Raw genomic sequence first — 20,188 nt, 5'->3', positions numbered from 1 at the left:
TTTGTAAAAATCTTGTTCTTTGAGTTTGTAATTTTGTAATAAAGGAACTTTAAATAATAAAGAAGAAGAAGAAATAAACGCCGGAGAGTCAACGTCGTTGAATAGTCAGCAATCATTCCACAGCACCGATTGAAATTTTTTTTTTCACAATCTCGATCCTTAAAATCTTGATAACGCGACTGTATCCGAAATGAAAGTAAGCGTGTCACAAAGAAATCGGGTCGTCAGCTCCCGCGCTAACGCAGACAATTCTTCCGATTTATTCTTGTCAGAAAGCGAGGCGTTGCGCCAGCGATGCAGGGAGCCCCTACTCTCGGAGCTCCGCTTTGAACACAAATTGTGCTCAACAAGTGCGAGGATGAAGATCGGGGTGTGCTCAATGTTGCGTCGCGGCCCGGAGCGATCGACGGATCGAGGCGCTGAAAAGGGCCCGGAACTCGCACACTTTCGTAGTCTCGCTCTCCTCTCGCCCCCGCAGCGAAAGTAACAACGGATTAATTAAAAATGCGAGGCGAACATAAAACAACCACCACCGGCCCTATTAATTAGCGTGATTGAAGTGGTGGAACCGTCAACACGCAATACACTTTCCCGCTCCTCAAAGGATGCATTTTCAAAGCCACCGAGGTATTATTTCGTCGGAGTCTCGTTCCTCCCTTGGTGCTGGTAACATACTGTGATTGACTGAGGTTTCCAACATGCTGTACACGGTGTATCTACACTCGTCCAAAGTGCATTCTGCCCGAGTCTTATCAGCGAAATCCGAATGTCCAGTCACGAATGCTGCCTTGTAGGCTGTTGATTGAAATTGATAGACAAAGCGATAGACAAAGAAGACATAGGGAGTAAGGAACGATCCTATCAGTTGAAACGGGTGGTTGTCATTGACTAAGGGGAAAAGATTGACTAACTATAACAGGGTCTCCCTTGGGATGTCGTTAGTTAGTCTATTGCCTATACCTTCTTTGTCCATTGCACCCTCCCACTTCCACCAATAGAATCTCTCTATAATTCTTTTGTCTTCTATGTCTATCGCTCTGTCTATTATTTTAATAATCGGCCCGCTGCTGAGAAAGAACGCCGTTTGAAATTTAAGAATTTGTCAAATTCCCTTTGGTGAGATACACATTTTCAGGGATATCTATGAATATTTTTTCTTTTTTTCTTTAGATTGATTTATTCGCAAGTACATCTAAACTTTCTAGAAATTTTAAGAGAAAATATTCATAGCCCTCTCTAAAAATGAAAATTTTATTGGAGAATATTTGGCAACTCTCGAGTGTTCGCACGGCGTTATTCCTTAGCACAACATAATGACCTGAAAAATTTCTGAAATATGGAAAATCAATTACGATTCCAAGAAATCTAAGAATTCAAGAATCCAATTTGTGAAATCGAGTTGCCTTCAAAAATTGACTAATTTAAAAAAATTGGCCTCCGGCCAATTTATGCGCGGCGCTTCGCGCCGCGTACCGGAGCTACGCGCCGGCATTTGGGGGGCTTCGCCCCCCCATCCGCTTAGCTGATTGGTGCGGAGACCGCACGGGACTTTCTCGCTCGAGCCGGCGCTTCGCGCCGGCATAGACACTTTTACTGGAATATTTAGAAAAATACTGCCAATTTTACAAAATCATAAAGTTTGATCGGAATTTTGATCACAGGATAATAGTTATGAAATTTTTATTCAAACCACTGAACTTTATTGTAAATGTCTTCGCGATATGTGATGAATTCATATATTCGGACTCGACTTGTTAATTTATGAGGCATCTTCAATTAAATATGTAATTGATTAACAAAGTCTCCTGTCAAAGATGGCGATCCGTAAAAATCTTAGCTTTTCTACGATTCATTAGGATCCATTAGATTCATTGACATCATACTTCAGATACGATTTTATATTATAATCTCTCCTTAAGCACGGTCAAAAGCCATCAAATATCTACTTGAATGGGTAGAATGACTATTCGATGTTCAAATAGTCTTAAAACTAAACGGTTTTCGCTTAGCATCTCCCAAATTTTAAATTTGGCGGGCGAATCTACCTGCTGGAAGGTTCACCACTTGCCCGCCAGGAGCGCCATCTCCTTACCGCGTATTCCCGTAATTCAAAGCGAAAACAATAGAGAGCGCTGCGCGCGATCTCCTCGCTGCTGTCGACAAACGTCAACGAACAGGTTATAACAATTATAACCTCCTTTATTAACAAGCATTAAATCAGTCATATTTGTGCCGAATTATTATATTATATTTGTGCTTAGTACCTCGTAAAAAGGAACCGCAAAAGATGGAATCTGCCGGGATTCTAAATTCATTAACAACAAACATATTAGTTTTTAATAAAGATCTAAGTGTCAGTTCTTGGCGTTAGCTTGATGATTCATTGTACCTTTGTAATGTGAGTATGTACCTAATTAGTTGTCTAATTTTACTTTGTGTATACCTACGGAGTAATTTTGGAAATAGTATATGATGCATTATATAATGCATTTGAATTCCTAGGTTTCACCTGACTCAAAGCGTTTGCTGCTATTATCTAGAAGCGTTCCGACTCATTTATCAGAGAATTGAGCGTCTCCTATCGGCCCCTCTGCAATTATGAGATTAGTCCAAGAATCCTTTAGGAACTTAAATTAATGACTCAGATGGTGCTTTTGAGCCAACTTTCAAAGAATTAAAGGCATTTTTTTCAAAATCTACAGTCCATGAGCTCTCCGTGTGACCGAAGTGCTCTCCTCGCTATATGACGCGCAACCCTTCAATCGCTCGAAAGGTGCTCGAAAATGAGCTTTATCTCGGGAAAACATTTCATCAGCCACGGATACTTTCCGTTCGAGCCAAGATTAATTATTGCCGGAAGTCTATATTTATACAGCTCTATCGCTCTAAATCACCCATCCCTGCGCCAAGCGTCGTGCTGCTCTTCTCGCACCTATCCAGAAGCTTTCACTTCCATGCCGATTCTTAGACACTTTTCACGGCAGAGCAACCGAGCTCGATTTCCTCCTGAGAGTTCTTTCTTTCCTCTCCTGGCTGTTGCCGAATTCGTTCGAACTGGAGTGAGTGTAGCAGAGAGAAAAAAAAAAACGAGAACATATTATCACAAATGATACCAGAAGTATGCCAAATTAAGCAGTTTGGAGGACAAGGTGCGAAAGTGGAGATTTTTTTATTTCGAGAAATACATGTTCAAAGTTTCGAAATTGCATGGGTCCTTATGGCCAAAAGAAAGGTCAAATTGACTTTTTGACGCTTAAAAATTGGAATTTGGGAGCAAATCTTCTGCAAAATATGCATTAAGACTAGTTTTACTTAAAATCATTAATATCTCAACTTTTTCAAAAACTGCACGTATGCTCCTTGTCCTCCAAGCTTCTCTCTTCAATCATGCTGCCGTCCAAGAAGAACGCCGTTTGGACCTTTGTGCGTCGCCAAAATCTCGATGAAATAAGATTTTTCAAAAAAGTTTGTGAATATTTTCTGTCCAATTTTCAGATTTATTCTTTCTTTCACAATGTGATCTTGAAAATTTTAAGTAGAAATATTTATAACTTTTCTCAGAAAATTACTGTTCAACAGGGGTAATCTGACAACTTTCAAATGAACACTGGAAAAAAAAACACATTGGATCTAGAGTCCAGACTCTTAAAAACATCGACAAGAAACTGGACTCTTGATTCAATCAGAATCTAGCTTAAATCAATAACCAAGCCTCTTAATTTAAGCGGATTTCGTTTTGATTCAAGCAAAAATTCGATTGAATCAAGAGTATTTTTTCATGTCAATGTTTTCAAGAGTCTGGACTCTAGATACAATGTGTTTTTTTTTCCAGTGAACGTATTTACGCTAGAAGGAACTATGTGCATAGGGATTGCGTGAGACATAGTTCCTTTTAGCATAAATAGTCCAAATGTTTGCCCGCCGTTTTACCATAGCACGGTAGCACTAATACACAATACTTGATAATAATACTGGATTTTTGATACTTTGATGCTATCGACTGGAAATAACCGGGTATCTGGTGTGATTTACGTTACTTGCGGTGAGTTACTTGTGGTGTTTGCAACAATTGAGTCTGGTGTAGATTATTATACTCAACGATTTAGTGCGAGGAATTCGAGTAAAGTATTCTGTTAGGCTGCGTGAAGAGTATCCAGTGAAAACAAGGAAACGTGTTAATTCGTTCTTCTTTGAAAAAATAAAATGAAATGGGGAAGTTTGAAACTCCTGTAAAGGATATACATACGCGTTCTTGCAGTTGCATTTTTTAAATGGTAACATTTAAGGATTAAACTACCAGACAACGTATCTCATTCCGCCGTTCCCATTATATTCTTTTGAAGGAGAACAAATCAAATCATCCTTTTAAGTTTCCACAGAGTTTTCTTCGCACAGAGAGGAAAAATCACAAAAGTTTTCAAGAATGGACATGGAGTAGTATTTCCATTTGAAAAGCAGAGTATGATAGGAATCATGCAATATCGCAGACCGAGATACTCGGTCTGTTACTTTCACCGTCGATGTGTTTAAAAACATCACGGAGTCAGGCATGTGGAGGCACAGTTCGTCACTAAATTTGCGATACGTGAAAAAATCAGGCTTGCGCTGGTTTAACGGATAAAATATCACCTTAGAAAAACAAAATTCAGTATAAATTATGAGCAGGGAGTTGGGACTTGTAATGGCGTTTTTCCCATATCGTCTCCTGCTTAACGTAAGAGCGCAGTGAACTTCTAGGTTGAGCCCTATTTTTCATGTAACTCGGTGCTTTCAACGGTCGCTCGGAAATGGAGATACGCCCTTTTGGGGGCAATACGGCCTGCGATATTAGTCGGGACCCGAGACTTGTAATGGCGTTTTTCCCATATCGTCACCTTCTTAACCTAAGAGCGCAATAAACTACTAGGTTGAGCCCTATTTTTCATGTAACTCGGTGCTTTTCAGCGGTCGCTTAGAAATGGAGATACACCGTTTTGGGACGATACGGTGCGTGATATGGACGTATTTCTATCAAACGGAACTATGTGCATTAAGACATGAGCCCTGCGTCACATAAGAATACATGTATAACAGGGCTCACGTCATGATGCACATAGTTCCGTTTGGCAGAAATGCGTCCATATTAGACCCGGGATGCCGAAATCATGCGAGGCATCAGAAGTTTAACACGGTCGTAATCTCGGTTAAGATATTTCAGCGCTAAGTGAGAGTAACGGTGACAGCCGCGATTTTTTCTCCTTACGCGGACCGTATATTTTCGTTCAATTTCCGGTGCGGGCTCGGGCGGTCGTCCGCGCTCACCTGAGAACGACTCCGTCCGAGTCGACACGACGCGGGCCGGGCCTCGGCTAATATTTTAATTTCCAATATAAATGCAAAGTAGAGCGAAAGGCGGCGAGCAGTTACGATGATTTACGCTTAACTTTTCGGCGCGTCGTCATTATTTTTTCACTCGGGCTCAGCCATCGCGAGACGCGGATCGTGACGTCGTCGTCGCCGTGTCGCGGGGTCAGGAACGAGCTTCGGCCACGTTTCCACAGGCGGGCAGCGCGGGACGCAAAGCTAACTGCGCGACAGAGTGCAAGGATTTTAAATAGAGTGTCTACCGTAAGTTTAAACTAGAGTCCCTTTATACTGAGAGTCAAGACAACGTGAATCCATTTCTGATTGGTTCCCGTGTTTTAGGCCTTCACAGTGCGTCACAAACGGGAATAAAGATTACATTTTAACCGATTGCAAAGATTATGATCTGGAATGGACCAGGGAATTACGGGTTCGGCAAGGAACAAACGGAATGAGAGAAGGAACGGAGAAAGGAATCTGAGAATGGGCCGATCAAAGATTACAAAAAACGTTCAATTTCTGTAATCTTTATTCCCGTTTGTGACTCCATGAGAGGGTGTTATCTTGACTCTCAGTGTAAAGGGACTCTAGTTTAAACCGGGGAAACCGTCAAACATCAGGAAATTCGGTGTCATCAGGAAAAATTATGAGAATATCAGGAAAATTGGGCATGGATTACACGGAAAAAAAAGCAATACAATCCCAACTATACTCCTAGCTGATTTTGGCGCCAGATATTAGAGTAGTTGCACAAGCTAGAGGTATGGCTAAGTCAGCTTAAAGTGTGTTTAGATCAACCATACCTCTAGCTGGTGCCCTCACAGTCAGCATTACTGTGGTTTGATTAACTATACCGCTTGCTGGTGCGTTTACACTTCTAGCTAGTGCAATTACTCTTATTGCTGGCGCCAAAATAAGCTGGAATTATGGTTGAGATAGTGATACTTTTTTCCAGTCTAGGAACCCCAAGTGTTTCAATCCATTTCAAACATAACATCCAATTCTTGCGATTCAGTTGCATTAGACTTGAAAAATACGGAAAATTTCATATCTCCTTAGAGTCCCTGGGGCTGGTGTACAGGTTTTTGGGAGTATTTGCAGTCGAAGAAACATCGAAATAATTACGATGATTTGTTAAACCGAACAAAAGTCAATTTATTCTGACAGAAAATAAAAAAATTTCATTCAAAGTATGAGGAAAACTCAGGAAAATCCAAAATGAAATTTTTGTACGCACCGTCAAACCTGCCAGCGGCCTGATCATTGAGATCGACAAACAGAAGTATACACAGACACAGGGAAGGCAAAGAGATATTGGAGCGATCCTATCGGGGGAAGCTGGTGATTGTAATGGACAAATGGACGTATTTCTGCCAAACGGAACTATGTGCATTATGACGTGAGCCCTTTTATGCACATATTCTTATGGGCTTCAGGGCTCACGTCGTAATGCACATAGTTTCGTTGGCCAGAAATACGTCCAAATGAGGTAAGTATAGCCTAACCAAAGGGAAACTCACGAGGGACCCTATATTTACTATTTAGTCGACCATTTTCCCCGGAGTCTATGACAACCACTCGTTTTAACCAATAGGTACGCCCCATTTTCCTGTCGAGTCGTCTTGTTTTTCTATCAATTTCAATAATCAGCCTACGGGTGCTTCGTCAACATGTATATGGATATATATTTGTATATATATTTCTGTCAAACGGAAACTATGTGCATTTAGACATGAGCCCTGAGACCCATAAGAATACAAGTATAACAGGGCTCACGTTATAATGCACATAGTTCCATTTGATAGAAATACGTCGATATAATTTCAGTATATGATCGATAACCAGAGTGTTCACAACGAACACCTTAGTAATCGATTCTTTGCCACAGCTAAAAATGGGAAAATATCGATTATCGACAGTTCACGCCTCGCTACTGGTACACAAATTGTTTTACGTGCGTTAACATCGGGGAAGTCAAGAGTTACCAACTTGCGAGAACCGGCACATGAACAAAGCAATGCAAGATGAGAATGTACCCTTGCTTCTTCCGATTACTCCGCGTGGTAGGAGGTACCTCGCACGTTTCGTCTATTTTTACGTCGAGTGAGCGAATGCAATATTCAGTTTCCCAGTATTACAACCTCGGCGATTAAATGTTCTATTTGAAATTAAGTCACCCATCGGATTTTCTTTTGAAAGAATTTTATTAAAATTCCAGTTCCTCAGATTCGATAGTGGATCTGATTTCCAACTTGATATTTTTCTTTTGCGCTTGTCATACGATTCCTATTCCAATAAGTTCATCTGGTACATCTTTGAATACCTTCATTATTCGAAACTTTCAATCGCGGGTTCCACGATCATGAAATATGCCCTGAAATGAAATGATTTGCGAAAATTTCTGCTTTTACACTATTTTAGAATTGGGGAACGTATAATTTATTCTCTCCCGCTCACCAAACAAAATATTTTGGCCAAAAACTGGACGATCATTCAAGAATTACCCACGCTTCATGACTTTTCTCGCTCTGTATCATACCATCTTTAGCCTATCCTATTTCGTCTTTCATTCCTTTCTTGTCAAATCTTCCTCCTCTCCATGTATTAAACATGGATTCGGAAAGTCTCTTTGCGATGGGAAGGAAGTGAAGTGCCCGCTCGTATGACTGAGATTTTGCCTCATTCAATTCAGGAATCTTCAGTTTTTTGGAGTGATACAAATGTTTTAACTCTGCAGACATGCGTGAAGTATCCAACTAATTGAAGACTCTTCCGGCTTGATTTCCAACATCATGATAATGAATTTAATGGTGATTGATGAAACGAACAACAATAAGATTGCTCCTTGTAATCTGCAACACATGCATGTATCTATCAATTTTGGAGACAAAATGATAAAAGCTAATGCGTACAACTCATCCAAAAATAGATAAGAGTAAATAATAAATTATACTTAACTTAAACTAAAACGTTTTACGTATTTGCCCCTTAAATAAGTAACATTTGGAAGCAACTTTTTTTCTTTTTTTAAAATTTTAATTTGTTTGTTTTGTATGTTTCAGGTTCGTACAGACAACACTAACTTCTCTATCCTCTTTGATTGCAGCCTATTCGCTGTCCTGCGAAACGAGTTTGACGGTATGAGATACAATCTAAAAGTCTACTGAACCGGCGACTGCCATAATATCAAATAACTTACTTAAAAGAGTACGATCATATGAACTAACCGTTTGGTATTCCATATAGATCGAACTTTGTGTTTCATCTAAACGAAAATTTGATCTTTATTAGCGATATTCATGAACGAAATGGTTTGTTTGACAGACTGGAAGTCCATATTGACAAACAAAATAATTCGATCGATGTGGGAAACCGAATGTTCGGATCATACGATTGCATTTTTTCCTTTTTTTTCTCTCTCTAATTAGTGTCAGGAATGGAATCTCAAGGCACCAATGTGTTTAGTGTCGAGGCATTCGTGTCTGTTTGTCGCATGCTTCATTTCTGACAAATCTCAAGTTCGCACCTCATCTAGTTTTTTTACATGATCATGTTGTACCCTTGATGCTCAGGAAAAATTTCATGTCTAAAAGTACGTGTCGTGCAGTAGTGCTAACAGTCTGAAAGGAAGAACGAGAAGGAGGGAGTAACTTTTTTGGTGTTATGACGAATCACTCAGAAGACCATTTTATCATTCATGACCCGATGCGGGAAGAAATCTATCGATGGGAAGCTATCGATCGATAAGTAGGGGGCCCGATTGAATGTTGAAATAACTGTAGGATCTCTCTAAGGGGCGCCACAAGTCACTTTATCACTTACCTCTTTTGGCCGTCGCAACTGACCGCTTTCACTCGTGGCATCTCTCCATTTTTACTCTGTCCTATTCGTCCATTGCTTTGTAAATCAATCAGCCGACTGGTCATTGGCGGATTTAGCAAATTGGCGATATTGTCTTTTTTTCCATTTAAAAATATGGAAATGTATCGATTCTAGAGGGGACAGGTGCCCTGTCAAGAATCGAATATTTAGCATACGTATAAATAAAGGAAATCCGATGTTGCCGAATTGCTGGATCAGCCCGCTGGTCGCGCAATTGATTTTGCGTCGTGCACTGTCTGTGGAAACGTGGCTTCTTCCGGATGTACATCGTTGTGCAGATTCCGCTTCCCGACATAAGGTCTTAACTCCATTGCAACTCGAGCCCTGAGAAGCATTGAGTTTTACGGACGACAAGGCTCATCTCGAAGAGCAGTAATGGCGCTACGCGAGCGGAGCCACAAGTCGGCGGGGTGCAGAACGGAAGGCCGTGGGATGTTAGGATGCATGAATTCCTACGCTGCAACTTAATCGTTCGTTCTCCGAATGCAACTCTGACCCGAAATAAATACTTCACCGACTACGCTCTACCTGTCTGTGTAATTTAAACGGGGCAACTAGAAGTTACGTAAGGCTTTCAATAAGAGAACTTTCGCCGCTGCAGGAATACGATACGATTTTTAAATCGCTGGATACTTCAAAACGTCGATGCTCAGTATATATGTCCACCAATCGAGGCGAGAATAGAAGAATCATGTCATACACTAAACTTCTGAAACTCTTTGCCTCCCTTAATTTAAAAATCTAAGTTTTTGTATACTTACTCATCTTCCAAATTCTTTGTATAGACGTTAATAGCCTAAGATGCTGAATGTTTTTAAATACATTGACTAACTAACTAACTATTTAAAATCATAAGTGTAACGCGTAACCACACACTTAATTTTTAAAGAAAAGATTTTGACAAGTCGTCACGTAGCCATGGTGCCGGTGCGTATTCTGTTAATACAGACATCCTCATTTTGAAGAGAGCAAACTCTTAAACCTCTCTTCTTTAATTTAGCTCTACAAGAGTTGTTCCTTTCAAAGTGATTATTATACTGTATTTTGAGAATAAGCACTATATCTGTGCTTTCATGTCAAAATCTTGCCTCTTAATTTAGAGATCCTCTTTATCAAAATCTCGAGCATTATATTTCCACCTTTAAAACTTTCAACAAGAGAGTTAATTACTATTAAAACAGAACCATCCGAGACGCGGATGAGCATGCAATTGTCGCGAATAATTGCATCAATCAAATACAATTTCACCCACCATTCACCAGTTCATCAAAAGAGAATAACTTTTGAACACGGTTAAGTGAACTTATCATAACTCCATTTAGAGTTTTGTAAAAAACACCGCTCTACAGCAGTGCAAGACTGAAGACATATTTTTATTCAGGGATGCATTAAGAGAGCAAAACAGGCGATATGGAGAGTAGTAAAATGTAAATTGTAATAAAGATATTATTGTAATATTTGTATTGTAATCATTGTAAATGATTGAGGATGGTCTCTTCTTTATTTTGACGTGTTCCGTATTGGAGTGTTCTGCTTGCCAGAGAAGTGCAGAAGTCTAACAATTTGCTTTTAACACCTGAGCCTGACTAACATGGCTCCGAGTGAAAATGCGCGCGAGGAACTGGAAACTCCTTCAATACTGTGACTAAGCAATTTTAGCTACATGAGCGTTAAAATAGTTGTATCACACTTAATGGTCGCATCTAACCCAGCTGCTACTCAACTAAATCCAATCCGAACTCCTCTGCCATAAGTACCGGTGGGCCCTTTTTAAAAGTCTCAAAGTATATAGGACTGGTTTCTTCAAAAAGTTTGCTTCTTCAGTCATGTTTAAATGGTCGTGAGTCAGAGGGCACCATTTTTTTCCTTTTTCCTCTTTTAAAATTCATTTCCTGAAAAAACGAAGGGAACTGAGCCCTTAAGAATTTTTGCAAATTTCTTTTACTCTCTAAACGACAAAGGAACCCCGTTTCTAAAATATAAAAAATGGGACTCGTCTGAAACGATATTCCCAGCGACGTAGGCAGGCGCGGGAAACTGCGTTTGGTGATCAACTGAACCCCAGTGGCCTGGAGTGTCTCGCGATATATCGATTGATCCGCAATTAATATCCATGGAAAAAGAGAGGAACTCAGGTGCTCGCAACAAACACCTTAATAATCGATTCTTTAACACAGCTTCAAATGAGGAAGTATTGACAATCGATCATTTACGTCTCGCCACTGCTGAACTCAGCTTCAGGTGTTACCTTTCTCCGTAAACTCAAGAATCGGCTCTTGATTGGTTGGATTTTGATCATCTGTCTCTCCCTTTAGAAATGACATTCTAAGTTTTCAAAGCAAGTTCTTGATTTTCTCGCGATTTATATGTAAGAATCACGGAAAAAATGGATTGCTGATTTAACAATTAAATTGTTGAAAAATATTTCTGAAATGTTCCAAATGTGTATTTTATAATAGTGGAAAGCTAATTCTACCGCGGGGGTGGCTAAAATGCATTTTCTCATTGTAAAATCTACATTGAAAAATGTCGGACACTTTGTTCAACTACATAATTGTTAAATCAGCAATCCATTTTTTTCCACGTGATTGTACAACAACCTTGCCAAAATTTTCGCCACTGCCCCATCAGGCGTAAGTGCATTCCTCCCGTGCCGTAGGATAATTCCGCGATCCCTTAAAACCCGTCCCCCGGCCGGCGTCGCGTCGGGACGGGCCATTGAAAATTCGGTTCACCTCCACGAACGGCGAGCGTCTTTATGAAACCTGAACCGGAGCCAAAATGAATGGAGGGTGTATTATGAATGACGGCGGCTCGCGGCCCGCGGGGGGAGGGGTGTCAAGGTGTTATGAGGCGCTCCGTAAATAATGCCTTCGGCCAGGAGGCGTGGGGCGTCTGAGGCTGACCCCAAAGACCCCCTAATCCCCGGGCCTCCCCCCGCCCCCCATGCAGCGGCGTTGCGGTCGTCGAGTCGGCCCCGCCACCCGGCGATCTTCCTTGAATTCATAATCGTCTCCGGACGCTCCCTCGCGGAAGGATATCACTCTCGCGCCGCGGCGCGGCGTTCGCGGAGCGTCGCGACGCCCTCCCCCCCTCCTCGCCGTCCCGTGCAGACGTGCCTGAGCCCCGCGGGTGCGGCATTTCTCGCGCGTTTTCCTCCCCGCCCCCTCAGGCGCGGCGCCTAACCGTCCTGACTACCGCAACGGCCGACCGCGGTCACCGAGATTGCGCCCGGCGCGCGGCGCGGCGACTGGGATGGCCGCCGGTGAGGCCGCGATGGTATGAGCATTTAATGCCGGGTTCCGGGTTCCCGCCTCAATGCCGCGGGTTACTGCTCGAAAAGCATGGGTCTCTTTTGTAACAAGTCAGCGCCCTCTGGGGGCTGGGCCGCGTAGCGGTCAGGGGGCGTAGCCCCTAGTTATGTCATATCGTCACCTTCCAGGCAAAGTATCACAAGCGCCATGCGACGTTTAAAAATTTCCGCCGCCATTTTATTTCTTTACTGAGAAATTGTTGGTTGAATCTGTTTGGAAATTTCACTAAATTTTATCGGCAGCACAAAGAAAATTCAGTGAAATTTTCGGACAGCTTCGTTGAACAATTTCTCTGTAAAAAAATAAAATGGCGGCGGAAATTTTTAAACGTCGCATGGCGCTTGTGATATTTTGCCTGGAAGGTGACGATATAATGTCCATACCGATTATCCAAATTTACAAGATTCTTGTCTTTTTCGTTTTCACCTTCCATTTTGTCTACTTCTACATACACATCGTTAGAAATGGCTCTTTCATCCCAAAGGTACTCATACTTCTGCTTTGTTACTATACCATGCTAGAGTGCCTAAAAGTAGAGTACGGGCTTGTCGAAATGTGGAGCTCTCAGGGCCCAAATAGGCAGCCATCCTTCTAACAAGAAAAATGTGACCGCTAATCTTCAAAACGAGACGGCCAAGAGTGCTCATATATTATCGTTTTCCCTCAAAAAGAGTGAATTTATGCAAAAACCAGTCAAATACGTGCTTCAGAAACGACGGGTCGTAATAATAAGTCACAGTGGATTATTTGAATTCATAGGTTGGCTGCCCTTTTGGGCCCTAAAAGTATCATGACTTATCCTCAAGATTACCCCAAAATTCAGATTTTCAAAACGGTCACTTTTACAGGGGAACAGATCCGATACACTCATGTCGTCACAGTCCATGACAAACCTGGTCTTTTCATCGTTTACAATGTATTTCTCCATGAGGCATTGGAAGCCGCTTGATGAAGAGACCGCACGTTTGTCATGCACTATAACGTCACCAGTGTATACCGGATCCGTTTTCGCGTAAAAGTGACCGTTTTGAATGGGTCGATTCATAAAACAGCATTCTTTTGGTTTGGGAGGTAATTTCAATATTACTCTATATAAAGCTGCCGTTACCACTCACTCTGCCCCCCCTAGATAAAAATTGGCCGAAGCGATTTCCTTTAAAATTGGTACACGCTCAGCTATTGTAACGAGGAGTTGATTAAAATTATTCCCGTTCAAATCCGCTGCCTAGGACGCCCGCAAGAGCGATAAGTTGTTTTCCCCATAAGAAAGCATAGGGAACGCGGCGGAGCGCAGCGCATGGGGAATGAAGCAGCCGTTCCGTGGTTGCCATAGCGACCGCGTAACTCCGTGGACTAAGGGGCGGGGCGATGCCGACTTGGCTCGAAGTGGCAGCGCGCGGAGTGCTTCAACCCGCTCACACATCATTATTATTATTATTATTATTTTTTCATATTCACTGCTGTCACCAGCTTTGCTGGGTTGCTTTAAGCCCTCACACAGGGGCAAACAATGCTCCTAGGTATGAGGGCTGTTTGTGGTTTGGGTGGCCGGGTGGTGGTTTTTTCATTCCCCCTTGGGGGGTGGCTCGTCACGGACTAGGATACCTGTTTTAGGAACCGAGGCAGGGTAGGTGTCTGGAGGACGCCTGCCTAAAGGTTTCTTTCCTGAGGTGGTAGGCGGTAGGGGTGTTTTTGGTGTGTGGGAACGTTCTAGGTGTATTCGCGCTGCTCCACCTAGCTTAAGACCTTCCGGAGGATTCTGGCAGTGCCTAACACAGCAGACTTCTGGGCCAATACTAGCGAATGTTTCCCAGGGATTTCGTTCTTCAGTTTAGTCCAGTCTTTAGAGACTGCTCCGGTAGCTCCTATCACAAAGGGTATGACTCGGGTTTTGGTCTTCCACATCCTGCTGATTTCGATCTCTAGGTCTTTATACTTTAGTTTCTTCTCAGCTTCCTTTTTTGTGATGTTCCTGTCTGCTGGGATAGAGACGTCAATCAGCAGACACGTTTGGCCTTTCCTACGTAGGATGATGTCCGGTCTGTTTGCCTCAACAGTTCTATCGGTTCTGATAGGGAAGTTCCACAGGATCGTTGTCTCTCCATCTCTGGTTGTTGCAGTGTTTTTCGGTTTGTGTTCATACCATTTATCTGCGTCGACTTCGATTCCATATTCTTTGCAGAGGCTGTAGTGAAGTTGGGTGCATACTCTGTCGTGTCTCTCGATATAGTCCTTTTGGGCTAGAATTGGGCAACCTGATGTTATGTGCTCAATGGTTTCTTCGAACTGGTGACAGATTCTGCATTTGCTATTCACATGTTTCTTGTGGATTTTTCCTCTCTCGGTACCTTGTGTTTAAGGCTTGATCCTGTGCCGCTACAATTAGGCTCTCTGTTTCTGCTTTTAGTACACCTTTACTGAGCCAGATGGTAGAGAGATTACTCTCGATAGAGTCATTTTCTAGCATCAGTGGATACTGCCCGTGCATGATCTTTCCTTTCCATTTGGTTCTGATGCTTTCTGAGATTTTCTTTTTGATTTTTATTATTATTTATTATTATTATTACTCTATATAAAGCTGCTGTTCCCACTCACTCTGCCCCCCCTAGATAAAAATTGGCCGAAGCGATTTCCTTTAAAATTGGTACACGCTTAGCTATTGTAACGAGGAGTTGATTAAAATTATTCCCGTTCAAATCCGCTGCTTAGGACGCCCGCAAGAGCGAAAAGTTGTTTCTCCATATAGTATTACATTGGAGATACGCGGTTGTTTACGCGCATCGCGCCGAACAGGTTCAATCCTGTTGCGTGACGTCACTGCCTTATAGACGAAATATAAGGTTTTAGGAGGTATTTTTCAACGGATTTTTGTGGAAATCGGTAAGCGGGGGTATTTTTCGACGGGGAACTCGAATTTTTGGTCGGATTTTCAAAATCTCAAAATCCAAGATGGCGGCCGTGGCCTAAAATGCTAAGTCGGCTCCTGTTTGATCGATTTTCGTGAAACTCGGTATCCAGGGTATTTTTCGACGAGGAAACTCGAATTTTTGGTCAGATTTTCAAAATTTCCAAATCCAAGATGGCGGCCGTGGCCTAAAATGCTAAGTCGGCTCCTGTTATATCGATTTTCGTGAAACTCGGTATCCAGGGGTATTTTTCGACGAGAAACTCGAATTTTTGGTCAGATTTTCAAAATTTCAAAATCCAAGATGGCGGCCGTGGCCTAAAATGCTAAGTCGGCTCCTGTTATATCGATTTTCGTGAAACTCGGTATCCAAGGGTATTTTTCGACGAGAAACTCGAATTTTTGGTCAGATTTTCAAAATTTCCAAATCCAAGATGGCGGCCGTGGCCTAAAATGCTAAGTCGGCTCCTGTTATATCGATTTTCGTGAAACTCGGTATCCAGGGGTATTTTTCGACGAGAAACTCGAATTTTTGGTTAGATTTTCAAAATTTCAAAATGCAAGATGGCGGCCGTGGCCTAAAATGCTATATCGCTTCCTGATATCGATCGATTTTTATGAAATTCGGTATTAGGAGGTGTATTTCGACGGAAAACTCGCATTTTTGGTCAGATTTTCAACATTTCCAAATCCAAGATGGCGGCCCTGCACGAAAACGCGGTCCGGACTCCTAGAACATCAATTTCTGGAAAACTTGGTGAAAAAGAAGATTAAGACATAGATGTTGTCTCCTCATCAATGTTAAAAACTGTGCGGGGCGGTGGCGACTCGCGGAGCGAGTCGCAAGTTCGTCGCGAAGCGTAGAACTGGGGTCCAGGGGCACTCCCCGGCTAGACGTGTCAGCTCGCAAAGCGAGCTAATCACGACTAGTTTTTTAATAGCGCCATCGTACTTTTCGAGAAATTTGCCACCGGCATCAGTTATCGATTCGCAAATTCCCGCATCTTGCAACATGCTCATTTGGCAACATTCGAATGTCCGTACGTCGTTTTTCTCTAGCGTATCAGCACTGCTCTTCTCAGTCAAACAGTAGTAGAAGAGTCCATTCCACGAGGTAATTAAAGCCCGACGCTGCGGTAAGTGGAACGGGTGATGCGATAAGTGCTGGAGATAAAGTTTGACAACCCAGTTTGTTTGTGACGTCAGCTAGGTGCGGTCAAAGGATCCTCGCGATCTGAGACGAGTTGCAGGTGGAAGCTTCTTCCGTCAAGTCCAGCTCCGTCGCCCACCCTCAAAACCGCCCCGAAAAATCCCCCCTCCGGCGGCGCGTCGCTCACCCTCGTCGCGGATCCGGCAACCCCGGCTGCCTCCTTCTTTTCCCGCGCGAAAAGCAAACAATCGTCCCCCACCGCCATCCGCTTTCGCGCTAATTAATGGAACAATCCCATCTCCACCTTTTTGCCCCGCGCTCACTCCGAACGCGCTAATTTTTCACTAAATTCTTCCGCTCCGGAATCTTTGATGAATCTGTTTTCCCCCGCGGGTTTTTAGCTCGTGCCGCCCTTATGCCCACGTACTACCGCCTGAAAACTCCCTTAATTAGACAAATTTCACCCCCCCCCACTCCTGCCACAACGCCCGCACGTTTCCGTGGCCTCGGGTGTAAACCCACATGTCGTTTAGAGGACGTTGAAGTTAGAGGACCTGTATGGGGAGAGTATGGACATGTCGCAAAATGGAGCTGTGGACCACACTGCCGTGATAAGGAAAAACGCCGTATGAGCCTTTAGACGTTGCCAAGTTTCTTTCGATAAAAACCGAATTTAGTGGGAAAATCCTAAATATTTCTCATCCAATTTTTCAGAGAATTTTGTTCACAATTGAATCTAAAATATCTGAAAATTTAAAAAGAAAAGAAAAAAAAAAACAAGCAGAAAAATCCAACATGAATATGTTGGAAAAGCGTGCCGAATAACTAAAATGTTGGACACATACCTACTATTTTCACGTCTTTGTTATTTGCATCAATTGGTACTTTTTGCTAAATTTGGGAGAAAATATTGATTCATGAACGTTGAATGTAAATTGATTTTAAAGATTCCGTCCAATTATCTTGATTTTAAGCTGATATGCGGCATTTCGCACGACCGTGATTTGGGCGAACTGCCGTGCATCGAAATCGCGTTGAGTTAATCTCTTTGGATTTCGAACTGTAACTTCTCTCCTATTCGGCCGATTTTTACAAATGAGGTCTCTTTTATTTGTACTTTAACGGAAAGTAAGGAAAAACTCGCTAAATAGACGGAAAACAATTTTTGTGAAAATTTGGTGGATCCTGGCGTCACGGTGAATGGTTAATCGGGCGTGGAAGATAATAGGTTCGACGAGGCGACCCTCTCCTCGCCGTCTTTTATTGCCTTGCTCGAAACCTGACACCCAAAGCTATATCGGGAGATAACTGCAGTGGTTTGAGTGGATTTCTGCAGGGGCCACGGTTAGTACATGGTTTAAAGAGTCACGAGGCTCATCACAGATTGCACTTGCAGTGCAAGACGCTCATTGGCTAAACAGTTTTGGCGGGAAAGAAGGTTCTAGAGTTGAGTCCTCCGAGCGTAAGAAAGCTTCTATGAGGTTTTTGTCAAATGAAATAATACGGTTTTGACAGGAAAATGTTCTCAAGGGTTCCCAATTAGCAGTTCATTCGGTTTTTTGGTAAGAGACCATCAGGGCTTGACAGTATAATGGTTCAAAGACAAGAAAACGGGTCCGAGGAAAAAAATATTTGGACGGCCCGTTGAATAGCATTGGTTGATCGGTGTGCTGTACTATGGTACATCCGAGTGATTTCAAAAAGCGAGCCCTACTGGCACGCTTAAAAAGCTGAACCAGATCAAAAATTGATGAAAATAGAGTAGTTTTTACAAAAACCGAAAAATGCGCGCGCTGTCTCTTTTAGGGCAAATTATTTGAGTTTTTTCCACTGAAAAAGGCCTGGAAAAATTTTCATTTTGGCCTGGAAAACCTGGAAAAGTCAGGGATTTTTTTTCCGAAATTGGCTGGGAACCCTGTATAATTATTGACAAAGGAAATTTGGCAACGCCATAAGGTTCATACTACGTTTTTCCTTGGCATGACGGTATCTGCATCTCTGAACTCCGCGCCAGAGTGTCGTGCGTCACCGCTGAACTGTGACCGCACTCGAAGCCTGGCGCCTTCAAAGTTACGTGTATGCAATACGGGCTACTCCGGAGTACGAATAGTCGCATGACCCAAGTCGAGACTTCGTATTGTTCGGCGCGTTACACGTTGGCTGATTTGGAGACCAGCACGCGGTGTTCTGTTTTCTCCTAGTGGACGCGAATGTATTTTATGTACTCTAATGTGTTAAAACTGTGTATCGTGTTAATATTTCACGATCATTTTGAAAAAGGCATGATTTATGACATTTCCTTCATACAGCGTTTTCTTCACATAATCTCCTCAGATTCGTTTTTCTTGGTCAGAAGTTAATTAATATTGCAGAATGATTAGGGTTTAGGGTCGTTTCGACGACGGGTCGTAACAATTGTAATATCGAATCACTCCGGATAATTTGAATTCATACGTTTGCCTCCCTTTTGGGATCGAAAAGCTTTAACTCTCATTAGGTACGTAATCTAGTTGAAGTATTTCATTCCGCAAAAATTCGGAAGTTCGAACCATTCTCCTCTCCCCACTTCTTGTTACTGTCAAGTAAACTGTTCCCATTCCCTCATAAAAAAGTAAAAATAAATGCTCCGCTCCTAATCAAATTGAATTTGACCACCGGAGCCGAGAATAAGCTAGAAACGCAGACTCTACTATCACCGTTCTGATGACGATCATTGTATGAGTTTTCTGAAATGTTGTCGGATTCCCTTCTATAGAATATGTACTTGTGTGGAAAATATGAATACTCTTCCCAGAAGTTCGAATTCATCAGACATCCTACAAACTGTATCCACTGAAAAAAAAAAATGAAAAAATGACAAATTACAGCATAACACATTTTAGTGCCAATTTGACCGGCTTTCATCGAACATGTTAAAATGATTGAAAAAATAATCGAGCTACAAGCCAAAATAAAAATAAAACAACTAATATTTCAAACTACATACACTGAAAAAAAGGAGCTTGGATCAAGCATGATAATTCTTGAATTTGCCGCCAAGAAGTTTCTTTATCTTGCTTTAAGCTGACTTTTTCTTGATTCATGAAAAATAATGCTTGGGTTAAGCAAAAAAGTAGCTTATATTAACCAGAAAAATTCTTGATTTAAGGAGAAATACTTCTTGGCGGCAAATTTAAGATTCTTTTTTCCAGTGTTGAGATGAGAAATAATAAAGTGTGTTTTGTTTCCTGTAAGTTTTTTATTATTTTTTATCTCTATGTAGTTTGAAATATTATTTTTTTAATTTATTTTTGGCTTGTAGCTCGATTATTTTTCCAATCATTTTACCATTTATTGTATAACTTGTATTTAATCAGACGAAATTTAGCAACGTGCGAAGGTTCATACAATCTTCCCTAACGCGGTACCGCGGGTTGCTATTGGCTGAAAGACGGATTCCGTGCAGGGTGGCGTTTAGCTCCCTCCATTTGCCGGCTAGTGCCTTTAATCAAGACCCTCCGCTACGTGACGAGAAACTGAAAACAATAACTCCCCCACTATTAATTGATCATTGTAAACATGATATACGGTTCATCCTTTGCTTTCTCATTCTTT

The sequence above is a fragment of the Bemisia tabaci genome, chromosome 2 (genome assembly GCF_918797505.1).
Source record: "Bemisia tabaci chromosome 2, PGI_BMITA_v3".
Lineage (NCBI taxonomy): Eukaryota > Metazoa > Arthropoda > Insecta > Hemiptera > Aleyrodidae > Bemisia > Bemisia tabaci.
The sequence above is the reverse complement of the archived record's forward strand: the minus strand, read 5'-3'. Positions refer to the sequence as shown.